Raw genomic sequence first — 24735 nt, 5'->3', positions numbered from 1 at the left:
GGGGGGGGGGTCTTTCTAGTTCGCATGCATATATACACCATCTATAGGTCTCTCTCGCACACTATGTATGATACTCTAGCTAGTCCAAGCTAGATATCTTGGGTGCACTCATCGTACGCACACAAATTCCTTGGCTCTTTGCCCATAACTCTCTCACGCACCACTATGTCGTCTCGGAGCTCTTCCCCCCTCTCTCAAACTCTCCATCCACCTGGGTCACACATACACATGCATATCTCACTCGCACTCGATAGGCCCATCTAAAACTCTATCTCTCCCCCTCGTTCTCTCTCCATCTCACACGCGCACACAGACAATCTCATGCCTAGCTGGCCAAGTATGATGGTCTCTCGCTCAATTGTATGCACATGCAGTCCCCCTATATGTATATGACTAGCTAATCTTAGTCTCAATCACAAACATGTGCATGGTCTATCTCGATTTCTCTCGAGGCATCTTTCTATCGCGCACGCACTCCCTCGATCTCCCACCCATATAGTCCCCTCTCGATCTCGACGGTTCTCTCTATCACAAACACACCCTCTCTCCCTCCACATGCGTCCATGCCATCCATGTGTCCCTCTCGACCTTTGTTCCTTGTAGGCCAGACCTCTATTGGACATTTGCTACAGGGGTGTCTCTCTCCGTTGCAAACAATCACACACTAGCTATCTTCGTGTATCTCCTCGCCTCGCTTTTCCATCTCGGAGATGCATGCGTGATATGTTCGCATAAGAAACGAAAAAACATACACTCTGTCTAATTTATCGTTTGTTGTCACTTTCTCTTTCACACACATACTCCTTTGCACACTTACTCATTCTCCTTCACACGCACTTGATCTGTCTCGACTGAGGCACCCTCCTCGGTCCATAGCATATAGATTTATTGAAAAGTTAAACATCACAAAGTTTGACCATGTACATGGAGAAAAAGAATTACATCTAGTACGGCAAACATATACCATTAGATTCACCATGAGATGTAGTTTTGTATGATGTATCTTTGGTATTGTAGATATAAATAACATTTGCGTAAACCTGATCAAAGTTTCCAAAGTTTGACTTCTAAAAAATTTACATGCACTGCATTATCGAGCGGATGCAATATCTCTTTCCCCCTCTCAGCTATCTGACCCACCACTCAGCCTTATCGGGGCTCCTCAATCTCTCTCAAACTTTATTGGTCAGTTTGGTTCGTGACCTGACCCTCATGCCTTGATGGCCGGTACTGCTTGGTGTGGACATGAGATGTAAAATATTTCTGCCTGGCCAGGCTTGTGTGGTGCTGAAGCGTTTGGTTCATGCCTGGGCCTGGCAAAGCATCAATGTCCCATCGATCAATCCATGCATCAATTATTTAATGCTAATATCCATCCATATTGTTGTTAGCTTCGTGGCCACACGACCAGGCACGTCCAGGCGTTTGAAATCGGTCGCCTGGGCCAGGCTATTTGCAGTGTCTGGAGTTCAGCCAGGCTAATTAAAGTGCAAGGGAACCCAGGCCAGGCGGGCTTTCTTTTTCACAGGGTAGCAACCAAACAAGCGTGCATGAAATCCAGCCACAACCCCATGCCAGGCAAAAGATGCTCAGGACGCAAGCCAAACTGGCCTTATATCTCCCTGGTTCACACATACACATGTCTCGCTCGCGCTATACGTATAGACCCATCCAACACTCTCCGCCCTTGTTCTCTCTCCATGTGACATGCACCCCTAAGTACCATAATCCCTCACTCCATCATAGGCGCAAGCGCTCCCCCCTCCTATGTATGATTATCTCTTACTATCCATCAGGAACAGACGTATTGTCTCCTTCCATCCATACGTCTATCTCGATATCTCTCGGGGCATCTTGTATCACGCACACACCTTGTCACTTGATCTCCCACCCATGTAGTCCCATCACAATCTCCATGGAATCTCTCTATGACAAACATACACTCTCTCCTCCCCATGTCTGCATTTTCTCCGTACGTCTCTCTCGACCTCTCTCCCTTGTTTGTCAGACCCCTTGAGGGAGTCCTGGATTAGGGGGTCTCCGGACAGCCGGACTATATCCATTGTCCGGATTGTTAGACTATGAAGATACAAGATTGAAGACTTCGTCTCGTGTCTGGATGGGACTCTACTTGGCGTGGAAGGCAAGCTAGGCAATACGGATATGTGTATCTCCTCCTTTGTAACCGACCTTGTGTAACCCTAGCCCTTTCCGGTGTCTATATAAACCGGAGGGTTTTAGTCCGTAGGACAACACACAATCATACCATAGGCTAGCTTCTAGGGTTTAGCCTCTCCGATCTCGTGGTAGATCTACTCTTGTACTACCCATGTCATCAATATTAATCAAGCAGGACGTAGGGTTTTACCTCCATCAAGAGGGCCCAAACCTAGGTAAAACATCGTGTCCCCTGCCTCCTGTTACCATCCGCCTTAGACGCACAGTTCAGGACCCCCTACCCGAGATCCGCCGGTTTTGACACCGACATTGGTGCTTTCATTGAGACTTCCTCTGTGTCGTCGCCGTTAGGCTTGATGGCTCCTTCGATCATCGTTAGCGATGCAATCTAGGGTGAGACTTTTCTCCCCGGACAGATTTTTGTATTCAGCGACTTTGCACTACGGGCCAATTCAATTGGCCATCTGGAGTAGATTGAAAGTTACGCCCCTGACCACTAGGTCAGGTTTGGAAGCTTAAACTACACGACCGATATCCGCGGAGACTTAATCTTTGACGGATTCGAGCCTCTGCCTTGTGCGTCACGCGGTCACGATGAGTACGATTTAGCTCTACCATCAAACAGTGTTCAGGAGATCGCACCGGCATCCGCTCCGACCCTTAATTTGGAGCCAGCCAAAAGCTCAGCCTGCACCCCGACGCCATTCAAATAAAAAAGCATGGGGAAACACGCCAGACCTGCGAGACGTATTGGAGGACAAAGCAAAACATGCAAGATCTATCTACGGATCACGAGGGCGCGCCACTATGCAAGACGATAAATGCCACGCTGGATACAGTAAAAGTAAGTCTGGCCAGGCCGACCACAGCGGGCAGGACCCATTCGAGTTGCGTCATGACATAGCCCAATACAGAGGCGCCGCACACCCCCATGCTTCACAGACGAAGTAATGGATCATCAAATCCCAGAGGGTTTCAAACCCGTAAATACTGAATCATACGACGACACAACAGATCCTGCGTATGGATCGAGGATTTCCTCCTCCACATCCACATGGCCCGTGGTGATGACTTACACGCCATCAAATACCTCCCACTAAAGCTCAAAGGACCAGCACGGCATTGGCTTAACAGCTTGCCAGCAGAGTCCATTAGCTATTGGGAAGATCTGGAGGCCGCATTCCTTGACAACTTTCAGGGCACTTATGTGCGACCACCAGATGCCGATGACTTGAGCCACATAATTCAGCAGCCAAAAGAATCGGCCAGGCAATTTTGGACACGGTTCCTAACAAAGAAAAATCAAATCATCGACCGTCCGGATGCAGAGGCCCTAGCAGCTTTCAAGCACAACATCCGCAACGAGTGGCTAGCCCGGCACCTTGGTCATGAAAAGCCGAAATCTATGGCAGCCCTCACGACACTCATGACCCACTTTTGTGCGTGAGAAGATAGCTGGCTGGCTCGCAGTAATAACATATCAAAGAACCGTGGTACTTCGGATACCAAGGACGGCAATAGACATCGCAACAAACATAAGCGCCGCGTTAACATCAATAATACTGAGGATACAGCAGTCAATGCCGGATTCAAAGGCTCTAAACCCGATCAGCGGAAAAAAGCCATTTAAAAGAAGCACTACGGGCCCGTCCAGTTTGGACCGCATACTCGATCGCTCGTGTCAAATACACGGCATCCCTGACAATCCAGCCAACCACACCAATAGGGACTGTTGGGTATTCAAGAAGGCCGGCAAGTTAATTGCCGAAGACAAAGATAAGGGGTCACACAGCGATGACAAAGAGGAGCTCCGGCAGCCGAACACCGGAGGAAAGAAGAGGTCCCCCCCACAAGTGCGGACGGTGAACATGATATACGCAACCCACATCCCTAAGAGGGAGCAGAAGCATGCGCTCAGGGACGTATATGCGTTGGAGCCAGTCGCCCCAAAGTTCAACCCATGGTCCTCCTGTCCGATCACCTTCGATCGCAGGGACCACCCCACTAGTATCCGTCATGGCGGATTTGCCGCACTGGTCCTAGACCCAATCATTGACGGATTTCACCTCACTCGAGTCCTTATGGACGGTGGCAGCATCCTGAACCTGCTTTATCAGGACATAGTGCGCAAAACGGGTATAGACCCCTCAAGGATCAAACCCACAAAAACGACCTTTAAAGGCATCATTCCAGGTGTAGAGGCCCATTGCACAGGATCAATTACACTAGAAGTGGTCTTCGGATCCCCGGATAACTTCCGAAGCGAAGAATTAATCTTCGATATAGTCCCGTTCCGTAGTGGTTTTCATGCACTGCTCGGGCGAACCGCATTTGCGAGATTCAATTCGGTACCGCATTATGCATACCTCAAGCTCAAGATGCCAGGACCTTGGGGGGTCATTACAGTAAATGGAAACATAGAGCGCTCTCTTCGAACGGAGGAGCACACTGCGGCCCTCGCAGCAGAAGCGCAAAGCAGCCTCTCAAGGCAATCCACCAGTTCGGCGTTTCAAGATCCGGACACCTTCAAGCGTGCTCGGAGTAATCGGCAACTAGACCTCCTAGCACGGTCTGAGCTCACGTAGCAATGCGGCCCCAACCCCAGTCCCAGCCAAACGGTGAAATCCGTGCCACGCGTACATAATTACGCATTAAAAATACCATGGGCACAGGTGGGGAGGGGGGCACAACCACGGCACACCCCAAGACGTGGCTTAAACCACACTAGGGGCTTCCCGCTTTGTTATTTTTCTCTTTTTAGGACTTTAATATCTGGAAACACGTCCGACAGTATGATTGCCAAACACATGATGCAGCAACCAAGGAGGCAGAAGGCTACATCACACCATGGAACTCCCAGGTGGATTACTATAATGAGTGAAATATTTGCTTTAATACTATTCCTCAGCTTGCCCTTGGAAGGGACATAGTCCCACTTTTTGCTTATCGCACTATCTGTATCATTCTGCTTTAACGCACCTTTTTGAATAAACAATGCATAACATTACGACTATTATTGCATTCTTGTTATATATGTGTGTGTTCATTAATGACGCCTTGAAACCGTACACTTTGGTACGGAAAATACACCAGGGGCTTACGTACCCCACAATATGGTGTGAAAAGTCTGAACACTTTCACAAGTGCGGCACCCCGAACTTATAGCATTATATGCATCAGCTCCGAATCATGTCTTTGGTCAAATGTTGGGTTTTCCCGGCTCCTATGTTTTGGTACCTTACGTTCCGCTCTATCGGCTAAGGTAGTGCTAGGAGAACTACTACGATTGTGCTCCGGTTCTGCTGGGCTAAGCACCTCAACAGACAAAGCTAAAACTGACTGTCATGATAAGGCGAGAGACTGGTCGCTGTTCGGTGAGGTATCGAGTCCCTAAAGACTTATGCCGCTTAGAGCGAGGAGCCGGTCCTGTCCGGCTTAAAGGCGTGTATCGCGCCCCGAATTCGGCCTTCCGAATACCAGGGGCTTCACCGAAATTTAAAATTATAGAATTCTATGGCTCAGTGAGAGTGATAAAGCATCATTAGTCCGGTTGCCTTGTTCGCTGTGCTGAGCACCTCCCTCGAAGGACCCAAAAATGGGAACAAGAGTGCTCAGGTTTATCCCGAACACCCCAGCACTCGCGGCATGGGGGTAGAAGCCGAGGACTAGCCATCTCTCAGATTGGATAAACATCCAAACAGAAGGTAATATTTTAAATTCAAACAAGCGTTACATAGCGCATATGAACAAGTTTTCATAAATACAGGATCACACGAGCAAGTTTCACTCAAATATTACATCTTTCGTGCACTCGTCCGCTATGAGACGGGCACCCCTCAGAACACCCTCGTAGTACATCTCGGGGTGGCGATGCTCCTTGCCCTCCGGCGGCCTTCCTTGATCAGCTTGACGGCGTCTAGCTTGACCCATTGCAACTTCACATGGGCGAAAGCCCGGCATGCACCTTCAATGCAGACGGATCGCTTGACAACCTCCAGCCGCGGGCAGGCATCCACAAGCCGCCTCACCAGGCCGAAGTAGCTGTTCGAAAGGGCGTCTCCAGGCCACAGCCAGACTATAAAGCCCTTCATGGCCTATTCGGCCGCCTTGTGTAGCTCGACCAGCTGCTTTAGCTGGTCACTCATAGGCACCGGGTGTTCGGTCCCAGTATACTGAGACTAGAACAGCTTCTCCATTGAGCTACCCTCCTCGGCCTGGTAAAATTGTGCGGCATCGGACACGCTGTGGGGCAAATCAGCAGGTAATTTACTTTCACATGCTTGCTTTGCATATAGAATGCCTTACCCGCCGCTATCTTGTTCATCGCATCAATCTCCTGGAGGGCCCTTTGGGCTTCGGCCTTGGCATTCTTCGCGCTCTCAAGGGCCGCGGCAAGCTCAGACTCCCGCGTCTTCGAGTCAAGCTCCAACGCCTCGTGCTTCGTCACGAGAGCTTGGAGATCTTGTTGCACCTCGCCCACCCGCGCCTCCTCCTTTTCTCGCTCGGTGCGCTCCTTGGCCGCTTTGTTTTCGACCTCGGACAACGCTTGCTTTAGGGTCGCCACTTCGGCCATGGCCCCTGGCAAATTCATGATGATCCTGTCATTTTGCAATTGCATTCTTTTTATACATATCCATAGACCAGGTATTACTTACCTTTGTTCTCATTGAGCTGCCTCTTGGCAAGGCCGAGCTCGTCCTTGGACCCTTTAAGGTCCTGCTTCAGTGTGGTGACCTCCGCAGTTAGTGCGGCAGATGCCAGCAGCGAAGCCTGCATACGCATATAGACATACTTATATTAGACTCCTGCGATATTGTTTGATCCTCTGTTCGGCTTTTCTTTGTGAACATCGAACATAGCATCAGGGGCTACTGTCTATGCGGTAACATTTTTCCTATATTTTAAACACTTACCTCAAAGCCTGTTAGAAGGCTGGCTCAAGCTTCAGTCAATCCACACTTGGCAGACTAAACCTTCTGGATCACCGCACTCATAATAGGGCGGTGTTCTTCGTCGATGGAAGCGCTGCGAAGCGCTCCCAGCAGAGTGTCCGGTGCCTCTGGTTGGACAAAGGTCACCGGCACAGGCGTCTTGCCCCTCTTGGAAGGAGGCCGCCTGCCTGAGTCCGGAACCACTGGAGGTTCCGGCGCGGCGTTCGGCTGAGGGCCGAACTCAGAGCCCTCAGGGGCCTTGTCCCCTTTGCTCCCGGAGTCCGGAAGGTCGCCTTGGGGCGCCTCCGGGACTGTCTCCCCTCGACCCGGTGCCTCTTGGGACAATACCTCGGCGTCGTCCGAGGGCAAGGGGAGGTGGCGGTCGGAAGTGGATCGCTATCCATATCCGACGAGCCCAGGGAGCCGTCCGATGATACATCGATACGGGCTCGTGGCGGCCTACATAATCATATTCGGTGTTAAGGTAAGCAGTGCGACAAAGGAATGCTATGAGTTAGTCTGGTATCCAAATACTTACGACTTCCCCAGGGGCTTGGCCCTGGGCAGCCACTCGTCTTCGCCGTCGGCGGCGGTGGTAGAACTGTACGGAAGGAGAGTCCTTCCCTTCTTGGACCCTTCGGCCTCCCTAGTTGGGGCGGCCTTCCTTTTCTTGTCTCCCCCATCTGGAGGGGGAGCATTTTCTTCTTCCTCCTCGTCTTCGGGGGAGGAGTGTGTCGCAGAATTATCGGACAATGAGTCCGATAACGCCTGGCGTCGGGAACTCTTTCGGGTTCCCTTGGCCTTCTTGGTCTTCTCTGGCACCTTGTAAGGAGCCGGAGTCAGCATCTTCATGAGGAGAGCGTCTGCAGGGCCTTCGGGCAAAGGAGCCGGACAGTCAATCTGTCCGGCCGTCTCCTGCCAGTCCAGTCAAAGGTACGGGAGCTTAGATCCTACATAGAGTCAAACTATGAAAAACAAGTATCATGTGAAAGGTAAAACAGCTTACCGCACTGGCTTGGCGCTTCGCGCAGAATCCGCGATCCTCGGTAGTGGGAGGGGGAACCTCGGCGCCCTTGAATAGCACCCTCCAGGCATCCTCGTGAGTTGTGTTGAAGAGCCTGTTCAGAGTTCGATGCTGGGCCGGGTCGATCTCCCACAAGTTGAAAGCCCGTTGTTGGCACGGGAGGATCCGGCGGATGAGCATGACCTGGACTACGTTGACAAGTTTGAGCTTCTTGTTCACCATGTTTTGAATACATGTTTGGAGTCCGGACAGCTCTCCCGAACTACCCCAGGACAGGCCCTTCTCTTGCCAGGAGGTGAGCCGCGTGGGGATGCCAGATCGGAACTCGGGGGCCGCTGCCCATTTAGGGTCACGCGGCTCGGTGATGTAGAACCACCCCAATTGCCACCCCTTTATGGTTTCCACAAAGGAGCCCTCGAGCCATGTGACGTTGGGCATCTTGACCACCATGGCGCCTCCGCACTCCGCCTGGTGGCCGCTCACTACCTTCGTCTTGACATTGAAGGTCTTCAGCCATAAGCCGAAGTGGGGCTTGATGCGGAGGAAAGCCTCGCACACGACGATAAACGTCGAGATGTTGAGGATGAAGTTCGGGGCCAGATCGTGGAAATCCAGGCCGTAGTAGAACACGAGCCCCCGGACGAATGGGTGGAGAGGGAATCCCAGTCCACGGAGGAAATGGGTAAGGAACACTACCCTCTCATGGGGCCTGGGGGTGGGGATGAGCTGCCCCTCGTCTGGGAGCCGGTGCGCGATGTCGTCGGGCAGGTGTCTAGCTCTCCTCAGCTTCTTGATGTGTCCCTCCATGACGGAGGAGACCATCCACCTGCCTCCTGCTCCGGAGATGGTTGGAGAAGGTCGAGGTGGGAAATGCGAACTTGGGCACTGGAGCTCGAGTGTGCGAAAATGGATGAGCAAAGGAGGAAGAAGGCATGGATGAAAAGGTGAATCCTTATCCCTTTATATGGGCGGAGGGAACTATGCGTCCCCACTAGCCTGGTAAAACTCGCTTATCCCCCAAGCGTCGTAATCGATGGCGCGGTTGGGTTACCCACGCCTGTATTGATGAGAATCCCGTGATAAGGGGACACGATCTCTGCTTTGACAAGACGTGTCAAAAAACTGCCTTGCGTTATGTGCGGGGCTAGTTAAAGGAAACGGTTCGAATAATCGCCGGGCCATGGAATAATGTCGTGTTGCCAAAACAAGTCAGCAAATTGGATTTTTGGAAATATTATTCTCTCTACGGTGGTATGTGGAACTTATTTTGCAGGGTCGGACACTATCCTTGTATTCAAATTCTTCCGTGGTGTGTTCGGAGGAGGAACCCGCCTTGCAATGCCGAAGACAATACTGCACGCCGGACTCATCATCATTGAAAGCCTGGTTCAGGAGCTACTGAGGGAGTCCTAGATTAGGGGGTCTCCGGACAGCCGGACTATATCTATTGGCCGGACTGTTAGACTATGAAGATACAAGATTGAAGACTTCGTCTCGTGTCCGGATGGGACTCTACTTGGCATGGAAGGCAAGCTAGGCAATACGGATATGTGTATCTCCTCCTTTGTAACCGACCTTGTGTAACCCTAGCCCTTTACGATGTCTATATAAACCGAAGGGTTTTAGTCCGTCGGACAACACACAATCATACCATAGTCTAGCTTCTAGGGTTTAGCCTCTCTGATCTCGTGGTAGATCTACTCTTGTACTACCCATATCATCAATATTAATCAAGCAGGACGTAGGGTTTTACCTCCATCAAGAGGGCCCGAACCTGGGTAAAACATCGTGTCCCCTACCTCCTGTTACCATCCTCCTTAGACGCACAGTTCGGGACCCCCTACCCGAGATCCGCCGGTTATGACATCGACACCCCTCTTGGCCACGTGCTAGGGGTCTTGTTCCCTTGGTTCCGAACAACCACACACTATCTCCTCACCTTGCCTCCGTTGTCGAAGATGCATGTGTGATATGTTTGCATAAGACACACACGCTTTTTCTCTACTTTTATCATGTGTTGTCCATGTCTCTTTCACACATGCACACACACTTTTTCAGTAACTCTCTCTCTCTCTCTAGTCAGGGACTCTGTCACGTCCATAAGCATATGGATGTTTTGAAAAGTCAAACCTCAGAAAAGTTTGACCAGGTATATGTGGAGAAAAACATTTACATCTGGAATGATCATTAGATTCATCACAACATGTACTTACTTCATACTATCATTTATCTTTGGTATTGTAGATATAAGTAATTTCTTTATAAACTTGGTCAAAGTTTCAAAAGTTTGACTTCAAAAAATGTTGGAACTACATTATCAAATGGAGGGAGTAGCTCTTTCTCTCTCTCTGCTATCTCTCCCGGGCCTCCCCTCTCACTCGAACTCTCTATACCGACGGATTATACGCTCAGTGTCAGCGTATAGCTCCGTATATTGTTTAGTTGACCGGTCAACCAATCCACATGCTGCCTTGTCAGCTCGTGTTCTATATCTTCGTGTGCTGGCCCATGTGGCAGTGGGTGAAAATAAGTAAACTAGAGGCCCACTGACATGCGGTGAAGTAAACAAAGTTGAAACCACTCGGGGTAGCACCCCGCACGCTAGTAAATTGAGGGTGCATTGAGGACAAACTTCTTGCGCGTGAAGGACGCACTCGCGCACAATTCACCACTGCGCGGCGGCATGCATAGAAGGACGCACTCGTGCACACCCAGCACACAACACACACCAGCACACGTGTACACCGGCGTCACAGCCGGTTGAGATGGATGGCGAGGCAGCCAACAAGCGGAGGCGGCTCGAGCCAAAACCGCTTCCGGCGAGCCTGGACTTCATCAACAGCCTCCCCGACGACATGCTGCTCGTCATCATCGGCCTCCTCCCCACCAAATCTGCCGTGCGGACCGCCCTGCTCTCCCGGCGGTGGCGCCCCCTCTGGCGCTGCGTCCCCCTCAACCTCACCATCGACAGATGCCTCTGCGACGGGGATTGCAAACTCATGGCCACAGTCTCCAAGATCCTTTCATCGCACCTTGGGCCAGCCAGACGCCTTGACATCCGCATGTTCAGTACGAACTGCAAGGTCCAACCCAAGTTCGACGAGTGGTTCTTATCCCTCTCCCTAGATCAGCTCGAGGAGCTCAGCTTTGAAGCTGGACGATGTCTCTCTCTGCCGCCGTCCGCGCTCCGCCTCACGCCAACGCTGCGTCGCGCCAGCTTCAGCTCCTGCTATCTTCCCCAGATTAATGCAGCGCCCGCCCTTCTTCTCCCTCAACTCAAGCAGCTCGATCTCTTCGACGTTGTCATCTCGAAGAAGGCTATGGAGCACCTGCTCCGCACCTGTACTATAACAATCTCATCGAATGCCTTGATCTCCATCTTATAGAAATTGATTTGATCGACTACCGAGGCAGCACATCTGAGATTAAATTGGCCAAGTTCTTTGTTCTGGAGGCAAGTGTGCTCAAGGTAATGAGGTTTGGCGTTCTCTGGCGCAACAATGAATGGCGTGCTGATCACCGCAAGCGTCTAAGCCTAAATGAGAAAGTCTCCGCAGAAGCTGAATTTGTTTTTGAAACATCAAGTGGCCAGAGACTCGAAAACTTATTTGCGCATTAGTGACTTGTCAGGGCGGTGGATTTTAGTTTGTATCATAATGCTGCATCCACCTAAAGTAACGAAAGGTCCTACGTAAACTTCCTAGTAATTCCCTCTTTGTAGGTGCAGCATTACTCCCAACATTTGTAATATCAGTTTGAAACTTGTAATATTGCCGTGTCCTATTCCTGCGTTTTCAAAATCCTGCGCATCAAACAGGTCCTGAGTTGGTGATGATGTTGTGCCTCCCATCTTTCACCAATAGCCGTCGGATCTAGATTTGATGCATAAAAACCAATCTTCTCCATTTTTGCAAAAAGATGCCCGCACTTGTTCCCTGTTTACAAACAACTCCTTGTCTCTCACAATCAGCCTTATCTCCTCCCCCCCACATCTAGAAGGCCATGGAAAAATCTGGCGTGATGGCCGCTGCCGGAGCCGTCCACCCCAAATCTTGGTGTTCCGTGCAATGCACGGGCATCTACGCAAGGGAAATTATGTCGAACAGGGCTAGTTGTAAGTAGGCTAGCTCTACAACCATGATGATAGTGACTGCGGACGGTGAGGCTGACTATGGTATGCCGAACACGACACCTATACTCAGGTGTCATCTCTGGTGCAGGGTCTTGTCACTTCAATGTGAGGAGCAGCACGTAATAATTTGACCAACGGGTAGTACAGTGCTAGTACTCCTACTACTACATTGGTAGTACTACTACTAGTACTAGTAGCACCACCATCTAGATTTAGGAGTACTACCACATCCATCTGGATTTTAGTATTTGACTAGCAATATCTAGTAATGCATGTCACAAAAAATGTACTACTCCCTCTGTAAATAAATACATGGTGTTTTATTCCTATCGGCGAGAGAACTTAATGTTTTTTTGCTAACTAGAGTACTAATAGGATTACATGCAATGAACTAAACACTGCATGTCATGTTTGGTAGTCTCAAGTCATTGAAAGCATGCACGGCCCACATCTCTCATTGGTTGATATGTCACGAAATAAGAAACAAGGAGGGAGTTAATGCACCGTGCCTAAGTATTTTGGGATTATTTGGTTTTCGTAAGGTGACTTACACAACATTTTTGTTTACATGCATTAACATTTTATTAGTTAAATCAAAGGTCAAAACTTGGCTCAAAATGCAAAGGGGAGCAATAAACCAATAGACATCAAACTTCTCTCGTTTGGCCTCAACTAGAGGTACGGTGAGATGACTATACTGCACCGGCACGGAGGGGGACGCAGCTTCATTGACTTACTGCAACTGCCTTTGGGTGAATGACATGTGGGACCAGGGGGTGGCTGCCCACCTATCATACATCCAAAGGCAGGTGCAGTAGAGGGCCGAGGAGTAGTACGAAATCCTACGCACCTACGCATGCTAACCAAGGGCAAGAGTGATCACTCGAATCACAAGATCAGTTGACTAGAAGCTAACCTAGACCCATGGAGGCGATGAGCGCGAGCATCAGCCAGCTGTGCCAGATGGTTCACGATGCTGGCCTGCGGCCCGACACCGAGGAACATCTCCAGGTAGTATTGCTTGAGGCCACCAGGGCGAGGGGCTGCTTGGACGACAGCTTCATCTCCTTGTTCGACGAGGTTCTCGTCGGTTTCCTCGACAAGTTCACCGTCATCAAGAAGCTTGCAGACAACTTTGACGTAAGCCTCCAACCGACGCGCCCAGGCTCTGCGATGCCCGCCACCCTCAACAGCCACTATGGTGACAACCTCTTCGACGCACTGGTGGCCCTGCGATAGCCCGCCCTCGCACTGGAGAATCTCCACCTCGAGGTCGCGCTCGCCGCGCAGCGCCTGGCCCAGCAAGACACCATCGACATAATCACCCACGTCTACGTGCAAATCATCCACAAGGACTACTACATGCAAGAGGAGGACGATAGGACGCTGGCCTTCTTGGACCGCAAGGCAACCTTGGACGACACTGTTCAGAAGCACGTGGAGCTCGCCGCCAATGCCGCTGCTCCTCACACATCGGTTGGTGACCCGGCGCACTAGGGCGTGAGGATGTCGTTGATGGATCCGTATGTATTTTTATCTTTCCGTCAAATCCATGTAGTAGTATATGATACTATAGTAATTATCTTACCTTTCGTATCAACTTCATAATTTTCGTATGTACTCCACGCATGAATGACGCCAGAACCAAACTTCTCATTACTCTAGGCAAAATCGTTATTTTCTATCTATCGGTCGCGCCATGGAGCAGAACCAAATTTTACAAGTTACGAGTTGAAAAGGAAAAGCCTGCCGTGTTCACGTCACACCCCCACACGGTTGGTCCGGCACGCCGCTCAAGCAGGAATGCGTGCGGTGTTGCATTTTCACTTACAAGTGGGACCGTAGTTGAGCAAACCGACTATCGGCAAACCCCCAGCCCGCCCACCGCACGATGGCTGAGAAAATAGGAGGGAGAAGAGATGGCGGTAGCACAGACTCCAAGAAAATTGGTGTCGGATGGGACTCGCGCGGGTGGCGTGTGCCGTACTGCTAGACGTGAATGCTAGTTATGGCCCATGCCACCCCACTATATCGAGCCTATATCGAGGTAGTACGTAGAACAAATTTCCTGTAGTCCGTGCTCAGCCCTCCTCTATCTCTCTTCTCAGCCAGCTAGCGGACGCGCGGAGCCCATCGTCTGTTTGCTCACATGAGGCCCCACATGTCAGTGAAAACGCAAGAGGACCCACTGAACCTGCACATCTTTCACCTCGACATGCTGGTGATGAAAAACAAATCCAATAAAGATCTTTGGTGGCCGCTTTTGGAGTTACTCAAGAGTAGTAAGATTCTATTTACAATTTAACCCAAGATGCACATCTCGTGGCTTCAACTACCACTCTATTTTCTTTCATGACACGACCTGGATGCTGGATGTCCCACGTGTCGGCAAAAGTAGGAAGAACCCGACCAAATCTTCGGTTGTGCTCTCGGATTAGACTAGTTGTGCTAACTTAAATTTTTTATTGTGTACTCCCTCCGTTCCAAAATACTTGACTTCCATTTGTCCAAAAATGGATGTACCTATATACTAAAACATGTCTAGATACATATATATGTTTTGACAAATAGAAGGCATGTATTGTGCAACGGAGGGAGTAGAAGGGATGCAAGTTTTTGTATTGGGAAGAAGAGTACATACATATATTGATAGAGCACAATTTAGTAGATGTTCTATCACTTTTAGCTAGCACAGAGGCTAGAGATGAGATTAGTGCACTTGTTGATACTCCTACTAGAATAGAGGCTAGACATGAGACTAGGTGCGAGGAAGCAACATCTACTTCTTTACACTCGAAGAAGAAAGAAGCACGCAAGATTGAGCCTCCGCGGATCAACAATGAATGCATCAAGAAGGCACTAATCCAACTTACAGGAGTAGTAAAATGTATTCTTGTGGTTCTTGTTTTCTGTGGTCTTGCTTTTCTACTTAAAATTATCGTTGGAGTTCGTGCAAACAGAGGTCCGTTTGGGGTTGTGTGTTGGAGTTGGCCTTACAAGTGGGATCGCAGTTAAGGAAACCAACTATCGGCAAACCCCCACCTCGCCCCCCGCGCGATGGATGAAGTTAGAGAAACGACGAGGTTGAAGAGATTGCTCTAGCACGGACTCCAAGAAATAATATGGTGTCAGATGGATGTCATGGTGGTGGCGTGTGCCGTACTCCTGGACGTGAATGCTTGTTCTGGCCCATGCCACCCTACTACTCCTACTACTTACTCCTACTATATAGTACTAGTATCGAGGATTCGAGGTGCTGGTTATGTACAGCGAACACATTAACATATGGCTACAGTAAAAACACCCGCCCGACGCGTGAAGCATGTGAATCTAGTACAAATAGTGTACTACTATTGTTGATTGGCCTCATCCGATAACCTGTTGCAATGCACGTACAATTATGTATTCAGAAAATATTTTTTGCCTCGACGCACCACTCACTCAGGGAAGCGACTCGAAAGCCATTCATAAATTTAGTATGTTTATCACAGGCATATCATTTTATTACATACAACAGGTCATCAACCTACATCGACAACGAGGATACATTATAAATACTAAAGTTTTCACCACACGACAAATAACAAGCAATGAAATGAACTTCAACTCAACCATTCCTCGGCATTGGAAACACTTGCTTTGAACCACAAGTGATTCTCTGGGACGGGCCATCGATTGTCGATCTATAGACCAACGCAGGACCGATCATCCAGGCTGAAGTGGCATACTATATCAGTACCAGGGTAGGGAACCACCCAAATGTCCGAGGTATAGACACAATTGCTTCTCATAAATTGTACTAGTAACGTTGTGTTAACAGCAGTTGGATCGCCTTTCACCATCATCAGATAGTTTTGTCCAAGTAAGAGCGAGTTTTCTCCAAGACTATCAATTCTGTACCAGGGAGAAGGAGTTGGCGCTAGCACACTAGTATCCATCCCGAATACCATGCAACAGGTGTTGGAATAGGTCCGGAGAGTGCGACCATGGGAGACTACACCTGCTTCCTTAGCAGTAACATCATCAGTGGGCTGTATACACACAAGAAGAGGTGATCCATCGGAATTAGTTGCCAGGCGCCACAGAGTATATGGACGCTGCTCGTCCTCATGCTCATGATCATCTCCATCGTCATCTCCCCCTTGGTTATAAAAATTTTCAAGTATAGGTGGTGGGATGTTCACAAGACCTTGGAAACACAAGAAGAAGGTTAATTAGTAAAGGGAAACTTGCTAACCCGCATGCATGTGGATGAAACAATTATAATTACAGTGTAAGACAAACATACCGAAACTACGAGGATCCCATGCAAAAACAGTGCCACGAGTGGTGGCAGCAAACACAAGGCCCTCGTATTGAATTGCATCACAGTACTCATCCGTGTACAAAAACTGATTTTTGAGCAATATCCATCGAGTCAAACCACCCAGGACGGCAACAAGCTTGTCGAAGATAGCAACAACTTTATAGTTGTTGTAATTCCAAGAGCGGTTGGGAACTCGACAAATTGCTATCTTCCATAGAAGACAGTCACCATGATCGTATTTGAACGTGCGTACAATACCGGTGTGCTCAACCTCTGGGCAGTCTGCTGAGATTTTTGGAAGTGGAACCCGGTCACGAGTTTACACAGTCACAAGTTCCCACTCGCAGTTGGACCCAATGTAAACAACCCAATCTCCATTTGCGCCCGCCCAAGCCTTGCCCTCAAGCAATGGCATCTTAACATCATACGTATCATTATCAAGCGGCATCAACTTGACAAAGGGCGAGGCATCCGTCGTGCCAGCGCCAGTCATTAGGGTCACGGTAAAGAAGATAGGGGAGATCAAACCGCTCCTTGACTCTTGGGTTCTTTGTAATGATGTTATTAGTTGAGTCGAGAATGGGCTTGAATGAACCTGCCATGCTAGCCGAGGTGATGACGCCACACCGATCAATGAGTTCCTCCACCACGTCATCTTTCAGATCGGGGCAAGAATAACGGGGTCGTTTCCGGCATGTTCCCTCCATGGAGAAGACGATCGAACAATGGCAGAAGAAAGGGTGAAGGCTGAAGGAAAATGGAGGAGGGAGAGGAAGAGTGTGTGACAAGAGTTCCAAATCGAGAGGAAAAGGCGAAGAGTCGATGGACGGTTGCGAGTTTGCCATGGTTCACGAATAGGCGCCTTGGCCTACACGTCCGTTCGGAAGTACTCCTACTACTCGCCGTCGTCTCACTGATATGTTGGAACGGGACCACATGTCAATGAAACATGGTGTGTAATTTCTCGTGCAAAATGCGATCTGGCCGCGTTGGCCTGAGGTGCCGCATTAGTTATTGACCTTTATTTTTTAATGGTGTGCCTATCAGTTTTGAAGCACGACTAACTAGTACTGTACGCAGAGAAAATATAAACTACTCTACCACTACTCCACCTCCAGTACTAGTAATATAAAAAAGATATATAGGCTGGAGCTTCAGCGCTTCCTTGCTAAGGGCTGCCCACTTGCTTCTCACACTACCACCCTCTCTCCTGATCTAAAAAAGACGGCCCCTCTCTCCCTCCTCACCGGTGGTCACAGATCCGCCGGGGAAGAAAAGGACGTGCAGCGTTGACGCACTCATCGTCGGCGAGCGAGGTCACACACTGACGACAAGGCCGTCCTCTCAGACCTAGTGCCCGCGCAGGTTGGCCTCCATCCCCAAGCTCGCTGCCGTAGTGTGTGCAGAGGACGACAACCACGAGCGAAGCCACTTCCCGCCGACCCTCAGGTATGCTACCTCTTTTCGAACCATAACCTTGTTCTATTGCCCCATCTGCCACATCGTTGCATGTGTATATTTTTCCACTCCACCATCTTCCCAATTTGCTATCCTCTGCTCTGCTAGCCACGCAGACGAAAACCATAATTTGAACTATTAAAGGAAACCCTACTTCATGCAGACTAATCCATGTCTGGGTTGAATAAGGAAAGGAAGGGAGACTGTACTGTCCAAGAGTAGGCATCGAGCCCGCATCTAGGTTGAAAAGGGGAAAATTAGTAGCTAAGGAACGAGTCTCCTGTCTCTTGGTTGAAGAAGGGTAGAAAGGCATGACAACACCATAGAGAATGACCAGGTCGATCGGTTTGTTGTCCTCGCATAGGAAAAAGGTGGCTAAAGAGAACAAAATGGGACGTAATCCACATATGCTACCTGGATATTTGTTGCTCTGGGCAACCATACCTCCCTCACCACTCTGCGTCCGTGGAGGTACATCGTACTGGTGCACCCACTGTCCGAATGAGCCTCCCATGCTCCTATTGCCACTTTTTTGCTGTTAGTATAACGCCAACAGTCAAGTCAAGCAATGCTACTGCTAAAATGATGCCACATTTAACTAATGCCACTCTCAGTCTAATGCCACCGATAAATTTAAGCAATGCCATTTAATGTCACTAGATTATTTCAGGGTTAGCTATTGATTGTGGATGTATTAAAGATTTTTCAGCTAAGGCATTCTAATGCTGTTGCACAGCCAGTATACCAACAATGAAACTTGTTACTACCTTCAGATTTTTGCACTGTTAATGCTTATAGATTACATACCTCACTTTCATGAGATAAGTTAATTTTTTTGTACAGTGTCACCAAAATGCCAAGGCACTGATGTCATTTTATTTTGGTTAAACTGCACAGACAATTATGAAGACAAGAGGAAAGGTCAAGAGTGGGCACCTCCTCCTCCGGCTGTTCTCTTGATTCGTTCGATCAAGTTTTTATGTTTGATCGATTATCAAGATTGGGCTAGCAATTTTTAAGGTCCCCCCGAGTTCGAAATGATATTTACCTTGGAGGTACATGGTTTGCAATTTTTTATACTGTCATTAGTTAATAATGCTAGTTACCTTCAGACTTATGTATTTGGTTTAATGCTCATGCACAGCTAGTATACCAATGCTGAAACTTGTTACCTTTACATTTTGTATTGTTAATTCTTATAGAAACCTTCCAGTGCTAGAGTTTATTGAAATCTGTTCGGTAAAACCATTGTATTGTACCCTGTAATAAACTAACTACTCTACTGTTGCACTAGCCACTGGATTAGTGTATATTTGTAGTATTCGAATGGTGTTGCATTAGCGTATGGACATAAATAAAGTGTGGCAAGCTTTCCCAGATATGTGCTCAAGAAAACTACTACCTGTTTTTCTAAATACTAGACGTTTGGGTACTTTAAATTGAACCATGAAAACGTCTTATATTAAGGAACAAAGGGTGTAGAGTTCACTCAAATTATCCCGGTAAAGCTAGTCACACCTTTGTTAAAATTAATGTTCATTATGTTATCGGAGGAGGTCTGTATGTTTGTGTCTAATGCCTGTCGACTACATACCTGACATCATGATGTAATGTTAAGTCATTTCCTTTTGTACAGTGTCACTGAATTGTCAAGGCGGTGATGGCATTTTATTTTAGTAGAACTGCACAAAATTTGCTTAAAAGAAGAGGAAAGGTCAGGAATGGCTCAGTTTTTCAGAAAAAACTAGGTATGCCTTCCTGACATCAGCCGTTGTTGCTTTATTTATTCCTTCAAACATGTGGTTAGAAACAGTCTTGCTACCTTTTCCGATTAAGAAATTGGAATGCTTATATTTGTGAGTCTATGCTTCAACTAGTGCCACTTTTAGAGTAATCACACTTTCAATATCTATGCAAACAGGGATGCTCGATTTTAGTGGAACTGCACAAAAAGTCCAACTGGTTCAACATTAGGAGCATGTTTTTTTCCAAACCTTTATATCCAATTGGTGGCACTATGAGCTGTTCATTACGAAGGTACATGGTTTTCCACTATCTTGCTACTCTTTTTGTACTGTCATTAGATAGTAATACTAGTGGTTTGCATGTGAATTTATTGGCAGGGTGGACCTACATTGGAGGTGCAGGACGGGATTCAATGATTGGATGCTCAATTTAGGTTGTATCGATTTCACCTGTTCCATCACTACGAACATGGATATCCTTGGTCTGATGAAGAATAGGCGCTATATTTCTGCTCTGAACCAGCAAATCAATTCAGTATGAAATTGTCCAGGGAAAAACATAACTGTATCAGATTGTCCAGTGCAGAACATGACAGATGCTAAGCGGAAGAGACATGTTTAAACCAAAAATACAAGGTGTGGTATATGTTTACTAGCTTCTTGATATTTGTGCAAACAGAGATGTCTGCACATTGCTATTTGGCAAACAAACAAGGTGTCCGTAATTTTGGTTGAACTGCACAAGAGAATAGTATAGTCATTGCATGCAGTGCCATTTGAAAATAGACACAGAAAGATTGGATAGTCACTTCATGGACTGCACAAAAGTAGTACTGTACTATTTATTGGCCAAGACTAGGTGCTTAATTGCTTTGGTCTGATTATACAATGGGCATCATTTTCCTAAGTTAAATTTTGTATTCCGAAAATAGTCTCGCGGTGTGATCGAGAGAAGACCAAATCATATTGCAGTGGATGTTCCTCCATCATGTGTGGTTCATTCTCATGGTTCCAGCTGTTGGTGAAACCACTTATGTTTGCAAGAGGAATTGTAGACTTCACAAACAAATTTGTCTTTCAGTCTGTATTGAATGTTGTCCAAGAGGAGCATCCATGTTAGTAGGAAGAACAAATGTTTTTTCTAGATCTTTGCTTTTGGAGCTACATATTTGTATATGATCTATGAATCATTGAGATGCATTAACATGGTGATCTTATGTATGGGAATCGTACTAGTTAGTTTTAGTTGCGACACAAGATCCGAAGTGGCTGATCTTTGCTTTTGGAGCTACATATTTGTATATGATCTGTGAATCATTGAGATGCATTAACAGTTACTTATTTCTGTTCGCTCAGTGTTTACAAGTTACTGATCGATCACTAGCTAGCCTACAAATGCGCTCCTGACAGTTTTATTTGCGACGCAAGATGCGAAGTGGCAGTTTTTTTGAATAAAAATGCCTACCTCTGTGTCACAGCCCTCGAAATCTTCTTGTAATTAGTGGCATTGCATCCATGCATCATTTTCAATTTCTATTTATTTTGAAATGGGGTTGCTTAAACCCTAGCACCAAATGAATTCAACTAGGGTCAAAATAAAATCTTTTTCATTGAACTCAAAATGCCCTCTGAAAATGTTCAACATTTCTGGATTGGGGTGGAAGCATCTACCAAAAATGGTTTACATTTTTGCAGGACATATTTGGGCTTTGAATAAATCAAACATATTTGAATTGGAGCTATTTAAATGCTATATATATTTTAGATGCTCCAAAAATGTTGGAAGTTGTTATGGGTCACTGGAATAATTCAGACAACAGCCCTAGTTATTTCCTGGATTTTATGAAATGGTTTAGTATTTTACTAAATCAAAACAAAATAGAATAAATAGAAAACAGAAAAGAGAGAGAGAAAGGAAACTAACCTGGCGCCCACCTGGGCCTTACCTGTGCTGGCCCAGCCCACCTGGCCTAGTGCCAGTCATCCCTAACCTCTGCCAGTAGGCAGAGGCGGGAAAGCGCACGCGCGCGCGAGGCGCCACGCCTCCTCCTGCTTGCCGCCGAGACTCTGGATGCGTGGGTGGACGCCCCGGCGTCGCCCCAACCGCCCGACCTCTCTTACTCTCCCCCTGCTCTCTCCCTCGCCTCCGCACCTCGGACCCGAACACGTCCGTCGCCGCCGCTCACTGCCACCGCGCTCACCGCCCGTCCCTCGACCAACCGCCGTGTTCATCGGCTCCGCCTCGTCGTCCGCATCATCCCAGACGAGCCACGCATCCTTGGGTGCTCTACAACGTCGCCACCATCGTCGTCTTCGTCCTCGGCTGCCGCGGTTCGTCACCGTCGGTCCGCCTCAACCAAAGCTTCCCCGAGCCATTGAGCTGCTCTGCGAGTCTGCCATGAGCCCCTCTTTCTCTCCCCTCCTCTCTCAAGCTCGCGCCCATCCTGTAGCTCCATTTCCCACCACGACCGAGAGCTTCTCGCCGCCGGCCATGGCGCAGCCGTGGCCACAGCCGCGCAAGCTCACAATGGAGCACCTCACCGTGCTTAGGAAGCCCCCAGGAGCCTAACGCACACACCCACTCGCCCTCCCGTGCACCGTAGCACCAATCCCGACCTCGCCCGAACCCCGGCCACCGCCGCGAGCTTCCTTCCGGCGAGCTCCGGCGCCCCCGCGGCCACCCACCCCGGTGGTCTCCACGAGTCTAGCCGCCGCCTGTAGCTCAAGTCCGGCGAGCGTCCGCCGTTGTTTTGGTCGCCGACGGGTTAACTCCGGCCGTGCCGACGTGGCACTGTAATTAGTGGCTAATGACGCCACTAACGAACCCCCTCTCTCACTGACCATGGGCCCCATGTCTTAATTAACCCCAGGATTTATTCCCTGCTTAGTTTAGGTTAATATAGTCAGCCCCACATGTTAGTTTGACCATGCCAAGTCATCGTTGACCCGGACCCACTAGTCAGCCCCTGTCCTTGCCCTGTTACACTAACGTGTGGGTCCCACGAGTCAGGTTTGACCTGGACCTAGCGTGTTGACGTGCTGATGCCACCATGACATCATGGTGACGCAATAAGCTATTTTCTGGATTTAAGTTAACTTAGGAAATTTTAGAAAATGTCCTAAACTTCTAAAAATCATAGAAATTTAACCGTAGCTCAGAATGAAATAAGTTATATATGAAAAATGATCAGAAAAATCTAATCTATCCATCTGTACCATTTTCATGCATGTTTGAACAACTTCAAGTTGCTGTATAAGACAATTTGAATAAATGGCATTTGAAATGCCGTACATGGGGTTTGAATTTGAACCTAGGGTTCAAACCAACTTCATTTAATATGGTTGCTAGTTGCATTAGTTCAATCAACAACATATTGCCATGTCATGAGCATGCATCATATTTTTGCATTGCATTGATTGTGTTTCTTCCTTGTTTGCCGGTTTTGTCCCCTCTCAGTAAACGTGGTTCCGACGATGAGTTTGATGACACCGATGAAGAGCTATTACTATGTTCAAAAGTGCCAGGCAAGCAAAACCCTCTTGTTCATTCCGATACAATCCCACTCTCTCACTCTTGCTCTATTTTACTGCATTAGGACAACAACGATTCATCTGTTACTTGCTACGGTAGTTGAACCCCTTATCCTCTACATGACCTGTCATTGCCACAGTAAATAGATGAAACCCACTAGCATGAGTAGGAGTTGTTTGAGCCCTGATGTGCCTACTCATTCATGCTTGTTTGTCATGCCTGCTATTGCATAGAGTTGTGTCAGGTCTGATTCATCGGGGATGAATCGGAGGTGTGTGAACATGTCCTACTGTTGAGAGCTAAGTGCGAGAACATGATTTGGTAAAGGTATCAATGAGAGGCCATGTAGGAGTACATGGTGGGTTGTTTCATTGAAGCCATCCTTAGGAACTGAGTTCTGTGCTTGTGATCCATGAAACCGCTACTACCACACATTGGGCCCTGAAATATGACCCCGCTCGACTTACTGACCCCTCTCGTCCTCTGTCCAGGAGTTGCAACTAGTTTTTGGTGTTTATAGGTTATGTGGTGGCGGCCGTGTGTAGCGCTGAACCTAGGGGTGGGCTATGATGCGGTAGATACACCGTGGCCGGGTATGTCGGGCACCCGTTTGGTGTCTCGGGACCCTGTACACATCGTTTGGGGCCGTTGAGGACACCCCGACTGGATTTCCTTGCGGATGGAACCCGAATAGGCGATAAACCTGGACTAGAGACTTGTGTGGTTAGTCAGGTCGTGGTCTACACCCACGTCGGCTTTCGCTTGAAGTCTGTCGAGCACATGTCGTGTGCGGACGCTAATTGGTGGAAACATGTGTGAAGAAGTACACCCCTGCAGGGTTATAAATGATCTATTCAAATAGCCGCGTCCACGGTAAAGGACTTCTGGATTGCCTATAACAGTTCATAGACAAGTGAAAGTGGATACTCTAAAATACGCAAGATAAGCGTGAGTGCCATGGATGGCATTCTCGTAGGGAGACGGGAGCAGATCCATAGTGGGTTATTGATATGGTGAATATGTGGACTCATGTTCGCCACCTCAAAAGAGTTTCTTGCAGTCGTAGTTCAGGTTAGCCACTGATTCAAAGCTGGCTTGCTGCAGTTAAACCCCACCATCCCTTTGTTGATGCCGACGCATATGTAGCCAGTTCTGATGTAAGTCTTGCTGAGTACTTTTGTACTCATGTTTGCTTAATTTATGTATTGCAGAGAGACTTCAGTCTCGCTAGTAGTTCCGCGTGGACTTCGACGTTTAGCTTGATACCTCAGCTACATTCTTGTGCCCTCGGCAGGGTCTTGTAGATAGTCAGGCTTCTCAGCCTTCTTCATTTGTAGATGTCTGTACCCAGACATGTTAAGCTTCCGCATGTGCTTTGATTTGTATGCTATGATTGTTGGGTCATGAGACCCATGTTTGTAATATCTCG

This window comes from Triticum dicoccoides, chromosome 1A, assembly GCF_002162155.2.
Source record: "Triticum dicoccoides isolate Atlit2015 ecotype Zavitan chromosome 1A, WEW_v2.0, whole genome shotgun sequence".
In the NCBI taxonomy this organism is placed as follows: domain Eukaryota; kingdom Viridiplantae; phylum Streptophyta; class Magnoliopsida; order Poales; family Poaceae; genus Triticum; species Triticum dicoccoides.
The sequence above is the reverse complement of the archived record's forward strand: the minus strand, read 5'-3'. Positions refer to the sequence as shown.